This window comes from Electrona antarctica (genome assembly GCF_951216825.1).
Source record: "Electrona antarctica genome assembly, contig: scaffold_116, whole genome shotgun sequence".
Classification (NCBI taxonomy): Eukaryota; Metazoa; Chordata; class Actinopteri; order Myctophiformes; family Myctophidae; genus Electrona; species Electrona antarctica.
Genome location: NW_027637470.1, coordinates 212,706 through 222,864, shown reverse-complemented (window position 1 = coordinate 222,864; position 10,159 = coordinate 212,706).

Genomic DNA, 10,159 nt, shown 5'->3' with positions numbered 1-10,159 from the left:
GGGAAAGTGGCCCGTCGGCGGGCTGCCGGGCAAGGTAAGCGCCGCACAATCTGTTGGAACCACTCCGGAACTACTATGTTGGGACTGAGAGGTACAATTCTGGCATGTGGAGGGACTAGGCTCTGTGGGTTGCCTCCTGTCCGGGCCCCTCCTACGTCTCACCACGTCCACTGCTGCTCTCAGCAGGAGTACCGCGAGGACCTGTGCGTTGCACCAGACGCCCAGCACCAGACACTTCATTCAGAAGTGGTGGATTCTTGAGCAATGGTTCTGCAGGCTCCACCGCTGGGCAATGGTAGTACTGCAGGCTCCACTTGCAGCTCGAATGGCCCTCCTAAAGGCCTCATCGAAGGTTTTTGGGCTTCCTCCTCACGGAGGATGCAGGCTGGGGCGCTAACCCATACTGCTCCCGGGGTGCTGTCTACATTCCGGCTGTCACCCAGCTCTCCGGTGGTCACCAGACTATACCTGGTTGTCACATAGTCTATTCCTATGAGTCACTATAAATAGAATAAGGGATGGAGCTCATTGATTTTTATTGATAACGAGCACCTTATCGATCAGACTTATCGGGTTGTTATCTAGCCCACTATCGAGCATTTTCTATTATTTTGTGGAAAGACCGGAGACAATACATTCTGAACAGAACCAGTATCTCTTACTATGGCCCTCAAATATAGTACTTTTCTAACAGACGAAAGACAATTTACCTTTTTACCAATCATTTTGAAGAAACTGTTAACTGGTTAATATGTGTACCATCACATTAAATCACCTCTTGTCTTGATTGTTTCAACATAAGCTTGTTATCGGATTTTTTGGGGTATCAGTTATCAAGCTCCATCCCTAGTCAGGATGGCCACTCTAACCACAAGGTCACTGAGGGTGTTACAGGCGATGGAAGGAAGGGTTAATTAATAGTAGCAAATTATAGTTGGCATGACAAGCTTGTGTGTACAAATATAGAGATGGGCCAATCTAACGCTGATGGCTAATGGGAATGGCACAAGATAATAATAAATATATGAAAATTTCAATGTTCGCTAACCAGCACCAGAATGAGTCTAAATCCACCATCAAACCAAGGAAACACCTGTAGATGAACCCAGGAGAAAACTATACACTGGGGCAGTTTGTCTGTCCTTGATACTGTATTATGACCTCATGATATGAGAATAGGTGTAGGACTAACAATGTGTATAAAAAACCTTGATGCATTCTTATTCAACCACCCAACTATGAGTGAGTCATCTGTGTGTAGCCTACTTTAAGATACGATCACAGCAGATCTTATTCACTACTTTATGATGCTAAATATTTACCTGGAAATAGATCTGTCAGGTTCCAGGGAACCAATCAGCACTCAGGAGCGGACCAGAGGACCAATCGGCAAGGAAGTCCAGATGATGGGGAATGATCCCCACTTCAGCATTGTAAGCCTTTCAATCAATCAAACAATCAAACAAACAAACAGATAGTTTCAACCAACTCATCTGAACAGCAATATAAACCAAACAAGGTCTATGAAACAGTCAAATTTAAAGGCGTAGTGAAACGGAAATGGTGGACATTTTATTTTGAAGTTTCAGACGGTCTCAAGTTGAAACACCGCTATGAAGTTTCTGAACCAATCAGAGCGTCCCTTCAGGCGATGGGACGGTAGCTAGGGACTGTTGCTATGCTATACGCAGCAGCGTGGTGTGTGTTTGTTTACAAATCAAATAGACGGCCAGCTGTACCAGTTTACTGTTATGTGGCTTATTTCTACCCTATAATGTTTTCAGATACATATTTTAGCGTGATGATTAAGTTATCTGGAATGGGAATAAAAACGGAGGATTTCTGTAATCAATAGCAGCTGTGCTGCACGGTTGCACACATGGAAATATTTGCCTCCAGGATGGAACCTAGGTAGGTAATTTCATATTTTCGTATGATAACATTGTCACCCACTCTAATCAAGAAGTCATTAGCATTGCTGAGATTACTATTAGAACCAAAGAGAATGGATTCAGGTTTACCCAGGTGTAGAGATAGTTGAAATCATCTTTACAAACACCTAGGTTTTTGTAGAAGGCTTTGATGTGCTCTACACCAAAACGCCCAGAGTGGGAGGGCAGTTTGTTAACCAGCGTTGTTGCAATGTTTGTAAAGAAGATGTTTAAGTAGTTGGCTACATCTAGCTTGTCAGTGATGATGGTGTCTTTCGATTTGATGTTTATGTTTGTAAACCTGGTTTGAAGTTTCTGACCGCAGCCTAGTTGATTGTTTAGAAGCTTCCAGAGCTCCCGAGGATTGTTTTTGTTTTCCTCTGCCTTATCGTTGATGAAGTTACTTTTAGCAGATTTAGTCATGTTACATGTTACAATGTTTCTTAGCTTGTTTCGTTGTGTTTTTAGGATGCCCAGTTGGGTTTGGAGATCACTGTCGAAGCACCTGGCTAGCTTGGACTTGCATTTGAGAAGTTCAGAGCATTTTTTGTCTCTGGCTTTCATTCAGAGATTGAACTTAAACATACGGGCAAGAAAGAATGGTGAGAGTTATTAATATGGACTGTATAGTGGTGATTGTATTTAACAACCTCTGTCTGTCTGTCTGTCTGTCTGTCTGTCTGTGTCTGTCGTGATCATTCCAATTAATATGCTTTGTCTCTGTTACGTATGGGGTTCACGTCATATGGTTACGACAGTAACGTAAAGCGCCTGCTGCCGTAAGGCTGTGTTGTGTTATTATTATTGCTGCTGCTGCTAACTCTGAAAGCTCATGTCCATAGTAGTTGTGCATTATTCTCCAATACAACATTTACGACGAGGATGGAGCTGACGTTCTCACCGCCTCCCGCTTTCTTGCCGTTCCCGGCCGAGCCTCCTATACCTTGGACTCGCTGGCATGATTCGTTTGAAAACTACATCGCGGCTTTGGGACTAGAAGACGTGAGCGACACGCGACTAAGAGCCATTCTGATTCACTGTCTTGGCACAGAGGGACAACGGATCCTCGCCACTCTCGGGACTGCCGCAAGGTATATAGACTGTGTCAAACTCCTGTCCGACCATTTCGCAGCACCACAAAGTGTCATCCTCCGGAGGATTCTGTTTCGCCAGCGCCGACAACGTGTGGGTGAGACGGTTCACCAATATGTGGCTGATCTGAGGGGCTTGGCCAGCCTGTGCAAGTTTGGTGCATTTCAGGACGAACTGATCCGGGACCAGCTGGCGGAGCACACAAATAACCCAAAGGTTCGTGAGAAATTGATAATGTCCCCAGATGATCTGACACTCAATAGGGCTGTGGAAATATCTTTTCAAATCGAGACAGCAGCGGGTTTTGCCACACAATTGGCTAGTGCCTCATCTCCACTGCCTGGACTTACAGCACAGCAGGTCGAGTCTTCATCACGTTCCTCTAGCCCTGACCCTCTCCAGGACGCTTCCCACATAAACTATGCGGGACGACAGCGTCCCTCAGGTCAGCGCTGCGGTAACTGCGGCTCGTCATCGCATGATTCAAGAGCCAAGAATTGTCCCGCCAGGAGGCAGCGTTGTCAACGTTGTGGGAAACAAAACCACTTTTCTAAAGTTTGCCGTTCTGCTCCAGCCGCCACCTCACGGCAGCCTTTCTCAGCTGCTGACCCTTCACCTACGACCACCATACACTCTGTGAGTACTGCTCGCCGGCCATTTAAAGTGTGCACAGTGGAGCTGGATGGCGTGTGCCTGCCGCTATTGCTCGACACCGGGGCGAACGCCTCCCTTTTAAATACAGCCACAGTCACACAGTTTTTCCCACACCACAAGCTTGCTGCACCATCCAAAGTGCCCCTCAAAGGTTACGGTAATTCCAGGATTGATATCGTGGGCACCTTCAGCTCCACGGTGCGTTATGGCACTAAGACTGTTGACTCATTCACATTCCAAGTCGCAAGCCACGGCGCCAATCTCATGGGCCTGGACTTGTTCACTGACCTAGGGTTTGTGCTCATGGATTACAGCGGGCTTACTATCCATCACGTCGATTCTCTGTGGCCTCAACAATGGCCTGGACTGTTCACGGGACTGGGCTGCCTCACTGCCTTCGACCACCAGCCCCTCCTGAACCCTGAGGTGCACCCTGTCATCCAGCCCCTGCGTCGCGTTCCTCTGGCCCTGCGTGACGAGGTGGCTGGAGAGCTCACCAACCTCTTGGAGGCAGGCATCATCGAGCCGGTCAACGCGTCACCGTGGATTTCTAATCTGGTGGCTGTACGTAAGAAGACCGGGAAGCTGCGCCTGTGCATCGACCTCAAGGCAGTTAACAAGGCCGTCATCCCTGACAAGTATCCGCTGCCTACGGCAGAAGAACTGACCACACAGTTCCATGGCTCCACCATTTTCACAAAGCTGGATCTCCGGCAGGGCTATATGCAGGTTCCGCTACACCCCGACAGCCGTAACCTCACTGCGTTCGTCACACACATGGGGGTGTTTCAGTTCACAAGAATGCCTTTCGGACTCAGCTCCGCCCCCAGCTGTTTTCAGAAGATCATGGCCACCATTCTAGCACGCATTCCTGGAGTAGTCATCTACTTAGATGATTTCGTCATTCATGGCAAGACGCCTGCTGTCCACGATGAGCGCCTTCGCCAAGTCCTCAGTGTCCTTGCCAGCCATCACCTCACTCTGAACGGCGACAAATGTGTTTTCGCCGTGCCTGAGATAGAATTTGTGGGGTTCCGCCTGAATGCCAAGGGCCTCCGTCCACTCCAGTCTAATGTGGAGGCTGTGCTACGCCTCCCTGAGCCTGACCTGTCCAGCTCAAGTAGCCTCGTTCCTGGGAATGACGGCCTACTATTTACGTTTTCTACCTCAGTATTCAGCCACCACGTCCCCGCTGCGTGAGCTGTTAAAAAAGGACGCGCCATGGGTTTGGACCCCCGCCTGCTCGGACGCCGTCCAGCTGCTCAAAGTCCAGCTCACCTCTCCCCCAGTGCTCGCCCACTTCGACCTCGCAAGCCCCACGCTGCTCACCTGTGACGCTTCCAACATGGCGCTGGGGGCTGTGCTATCCCAGATCCACGACGGCGTTGAGCAGCCCATCGCCTTTGCCTCTCGGGCTCTCAGCTCAGCGGAGCAGAAGTACTCGGTGGGGGAACGGGAGGCCTTAGCTTGCATCTGGGCGAGCGAGCGTTGGCACATGTACGTGTATGGCCGACCCTTCACACTGCGCACGGATCACCAGGCTCTCACAGCTCTGCTCGCAACTTCTGGCACAGGACATAGGCCACTCAGGATCCATCGCTGGGCGGAGCGGCTCCAGCAGTATAATTTCACCCTGCAGTTCACTCCAGGTCGTGAAAATGTTGTGGCAGACCTGCTGTCACGGGCCACCCCTGGCCCTTCGCCCGATCCTGGTCCTGACTCTGCTGAGCAGGGCCTCATCCAGATGCTCCACTCTCCGCTCCAATCCACAGTGTGGCTTCAAGAGCTCCAGACAGCCTCAGAACAGGACCCGGTACTCTCCCAGCTCCGCACCTTTATTCGCTCTGGGTGGCCTGCGAAGCTGTTGGACGAGCTGGTGCCCTTCCACCGTGTCAAGGACGAGCTGTCCTGCTGGAACGACGTCTGCATATCCCGTGGGCTCTGCACCGTGATACCGGACAGCCTGCGAGCGTGTGTCCTGGCCTTGGCCCACGAGGGTCATCTGGGCATCGTGCGAGTGAAGCAGCGCTGTCGGGACCTCGTATGGTGGCCTGGCATTGACAGGGACATCGAGGCTTTAGTGAGGGACTGTACAGCTTGTCTTCTGAGTGGCAAAACCGGCCCGCCTGCCCCGCCGCCGCTGCAGCCGCTGCGCTGGCCAGCCAAGCCTTGGGAGCACCTCCAGCTCGACATCTGCGGGGAGCTCCATGCGGTCCCCCACCATCAACGTTTTATGGTGGTGGTGTACGACCTTCATTCCAAGTGGCCTGAGGTGTTCTCCACTGGGACGGTGACCACCCGCGTGGTGACCGAGTTCCTGGACTCGCTCTTCTCTCAGTGGGGCCATCCAACGGCCATTACAACGGACAATGGGCCCCAGTTCATCTCCGCGGAGTTTGCTGCCTTCCTGGGAGACAGGGGCATTAAGCACATCCGTACAGCGTTCTACCACCCCGAGGCGAACGGGGGGGTGGAGAGACTTAACCAGACACTGAAGAATGGCATCAGAGCGCACCTGGCCGATGGCTTCCCCTTCTCTACAGCTCTTCGCCGCACGCTCCTGCACTACAGAGCCTCGCAGCATTCCACTACCGGTTGCTCCCCGGCATTCCTCATGTTGGGACGGGAGCTGCAGCTCCCTTGCATCGGCTGAGGGCTTCTGTGCCGGTGTCTCCTCCAGCTCGAGGACGCATGAGAGTCCGCAACCAGCAACGTCAGATGAAGCAGCGCTTCGACAGAACACGGAGAGTGAAGGCCCCGTCCTTCGTGGCCTTGGACTGGGTCCGCATCCGCCGCCCCCACCGGGGTCATAAGCTGCAGTCCTTCTGGTCCGCGCCTATGCAAGTCACCGACCAGCTGGGGCCTGCCACCTTCCGCCTGCTCACGCTGGCATGCCAGTCGCCTTCGGCGAGTGCCGTCACCTGCTGCTATGGGGCCAGAGGCTCCCGCGCCCATGATGCCGCTTGCGGCCGCAGGTATGTGGGCTAACGCTGACTTTGACTTTGCAGCAGGAGATATGGACTTTGCCCCGGGGCATCCCCCGGCACCTGATGTCCACCCGGTGGTGCCCGTGGCGCGGCCAGCTGTCCACCCGGTGGCGCCCGGGGCACGGCCAGCTCGAAACCGAGCTCGACCAGATTACCTCAAGGACTATGTTACAGATTTCTGAATGCATAAGGCATTAGCATGTTGATATATAACTGGGTGGTGGGGTTGTGTTTTCTGTTTTACTATGGGGGGGGGAAATGTTACGTATGGGGTTCACGTCATATGGTTACGACAGTAACGTAAAGCGCCTGCTGCCGTAAGGCTGTGTTGTGTTATTATTATTGCTGCTGCTGCTAACTCTGAACGCCGGTTTGTAAGTGTGCTGCCGGCGTACAACCAAGTTACAGTAAAGTCTTCAGCTCATGTCCATAGTAGTTGTGCATTATTCTCCAATACAACAGTCTCATCAAAATAAACAAATAAAGTAAAAGTAAAGAGTGTGCGTGCATTTGTGTTATGATGTCAAATATGCACATGACATGAGGATTAAGACAATAAATTGTCGTATTGTTTTAGTCCTAAATGAATGAGCTCAACTACTACATTGTCATACACAACATGGGGTGTCTTCATAAAACGTTGATGGTGGGGGACCGCAATAGTAGGCCGTCATTCCCAGGAACGAGGCTACTTGAGCTGGACAGGTCAGGCTCAGGGAGGCGTAGCACAGCCTCCACATTAGACTGGAGTGGACGGAGGCCCTTGGCATTCAGGCGGAACCCCACAAATTCTATCTCAGGCACGGCGAAAACACATTTGTCGCCGTTCAGAGTGAGGTGATGGCTGGCAAGGACACTGAGGACTTGGCGAAGGCGCTCATCGTGGACAGCAGGCGTCTTGCCATGAATGACGAAATCATCTAAGTAGATGACTACTCCAGGAATGCGTGCTAGAATGGTGGCCATGATCTTCTGAAAACAGCTGGGGGCGGAGCTGAGTCCGAAAGGCATTCTTGTGAACTGAAACACCCCCATGTGTGTGACGAACGCAGTGAGGTTACGGCTGTCGGGGTGTAGCGGAACCTGCATATAGCCCTGCCGGAGATCCAGCTTTGTGAAAATGGTGGAGCCATGGAACTGTGTGGTCAGTTCTTCTGCCGTAGGCAGCGGATACTTGTCAGGGATGACGGCCTTGTTAACTGCCTTGAGGTCGATGCACAGGCGCAGCTTCCCGGTCTTCTTACGTACAGCCACCAGATTAGAAATCCACGGTGACGCGTTGACCGGCTCGATGATGCCTGCCTCCAAGAGGTTGGTGAGCTCTCCAGCCACCTCGTCACGCAGGGCCAGAGGAACGCGACGCAGGGGCTGGATGACAGGGTGCACCTCAGGGTTCAGGAGGGGCTGGTGGTCGAAGGCAGTGAGGCAGCCCAGTCCCGTGAACAGTCCAGGCCATTGTTGAGGCCACAGAGAATCGACGTGATGGATAGTAAGCCCGCTGTAATCCATGAGCACAAACCCTAGGTCAGTGAACAAGTCCAGGCCCATGAGATTGGCGCCGTGGCTTGCGACTTGGAATGTGAATGAGTCGACAGTCTTAGTGCCATAACGCACCGTGGAGCTGAAGGTGCCCACGATATCAATCCTGGAATTACCGTAACCTTTGAGGGGCACTTTGGATGGTGCAGCAAGCTTGTGGTGTGGGAAAAACTGTGTGACTGTGGCTGTATTTAAAAGGGAGGCGTTCGCCCCGGTGTCGAGCAATAGCGGCAGGCACACGCCATCCAGCTCCAGTCCAGGCAGTGGAGATGAGGCACTAGCCAATTGTGTGGCAAAACCCGCTGCTGTCTCGATTTGAAAAGATATTTCCACAGCCCTATTGAGTGTCAGATCATCTGGGGACATTATCAATTTCTCACGAACCTTTGGGTTATTTGTGTGCTCCGCCAGCTGGTCCCGGATCAGTTCGTCCTGAAATGCACCAAACTTGCACAGGCTGGCCAAGCCCCTCAGATCAGCCACATATTGGTGAACCGTCTCACCCACACGTTGTCGGCGCTGGCGAAACAGAATCCTCCGGAGGATGACACTTTGTGGTGCTGCGAAATGGTCGGACAGGAGTTTGACACAGTCTATATACCTTGCGGCAGTCCCGAGAGTGGCGAGGATCTGTTGTCCCTCTGTGCCAAGACAGTGAATCAGAATGGCTCTTAGTCGCGTGTCGCTCACGTCTTCTAGTCCCAAAGCCGCGATGTAGTTTTCAAACGAATCATGCCAGCGAGTCCAAGGTATAGGAGGCTCGGCCGGGAACGGCAAGAAAGCGGGAGGCGGTGAGAACGTCAGCTCCATCCTCGTCGTAAATGTTGTATTGGAGAATAATGCACAACTACTATGGACATGAGCTTTCAGAGTTAGCAGCAGCAGCAATAATAATAACACAACACAGCCTTACGGCAGCAGGCGCTTTACGTTACTGTCGTAACCATATGACGTGAACCCCATACGTAACAGAGACAAAGCATATTAATTGGAATGATCACGACAGACACAGACAGACAGACAGACAGACAGAGGTTGTTAAATACAATCACCACTATACAGTCCATATTAATAACTCTCACCATTCTTTCTTGCCCGTATGTTTAAGTTCAATCTCTGAATGAAAGCCAGAGACAAAAAAATGCTCTGAACTTCTCAAATGCAAGTCCAAGCTAGCCAGGTGCTTCGACAGTGATCTCCAAACCCAACTGGGCATCCTAAAAACACAACGAAACAAGCTAAGAAACATTGTAACATGTAACATGACTAAATCTGCTAAAAGTAACTTCATCAACGATAAGGCAGAGGAAAACAAAAACAATCCTCGGGAGCTCTGGAAGCTTCTAAACAATCAACTAGGCTGCGGTCAGAAACTTCAAACCAGGTTTACAAACATAAACATCAAATCGAAAGACACCATCAGTGGCGGCTGGAGCAGAACGGCAAACTTTAGAAAAGTGGTTTTGTTTCCCACAACGTTGACAACGCTGCCCCCTGGCGGGACAATTCTTGGCTCTTGAATCATGCGATGACGAGCCGCAGTTACCGCAGCGCTGACCTGAGGGACGCTGTCGTCCCGCATAGTTTATGTGGGAAGCGTCCTGGAGAGGGTCAGGGCTAGAGGAACGTGATGAAGACTCGACCTGCTGTGCTGTAAGTCCAGGCAGTGGAGATGAGGCACTAGCCAATTGTGTGGCAAAACCCGCTGCTGTCTCGATTTGAAAAGATATTTCCACAGCCCTATTGAGTGTCAGATCATCTGGGGACATTATCAATTTCTCACGAACCTTTGGGTTATTTGTGTGCTCCGCCAGCTGGTCCCGGATCAGTTCGTCCTGAAATGCACCAAACTTGCACAGGCTGGCCAAGCCCCTCAGATCAGCCACATATTGGTGAACCGTCTCACCCACACGTTGTCGGCGCTGGCGAAACAGAATCCTCCGGAGGATGACACTT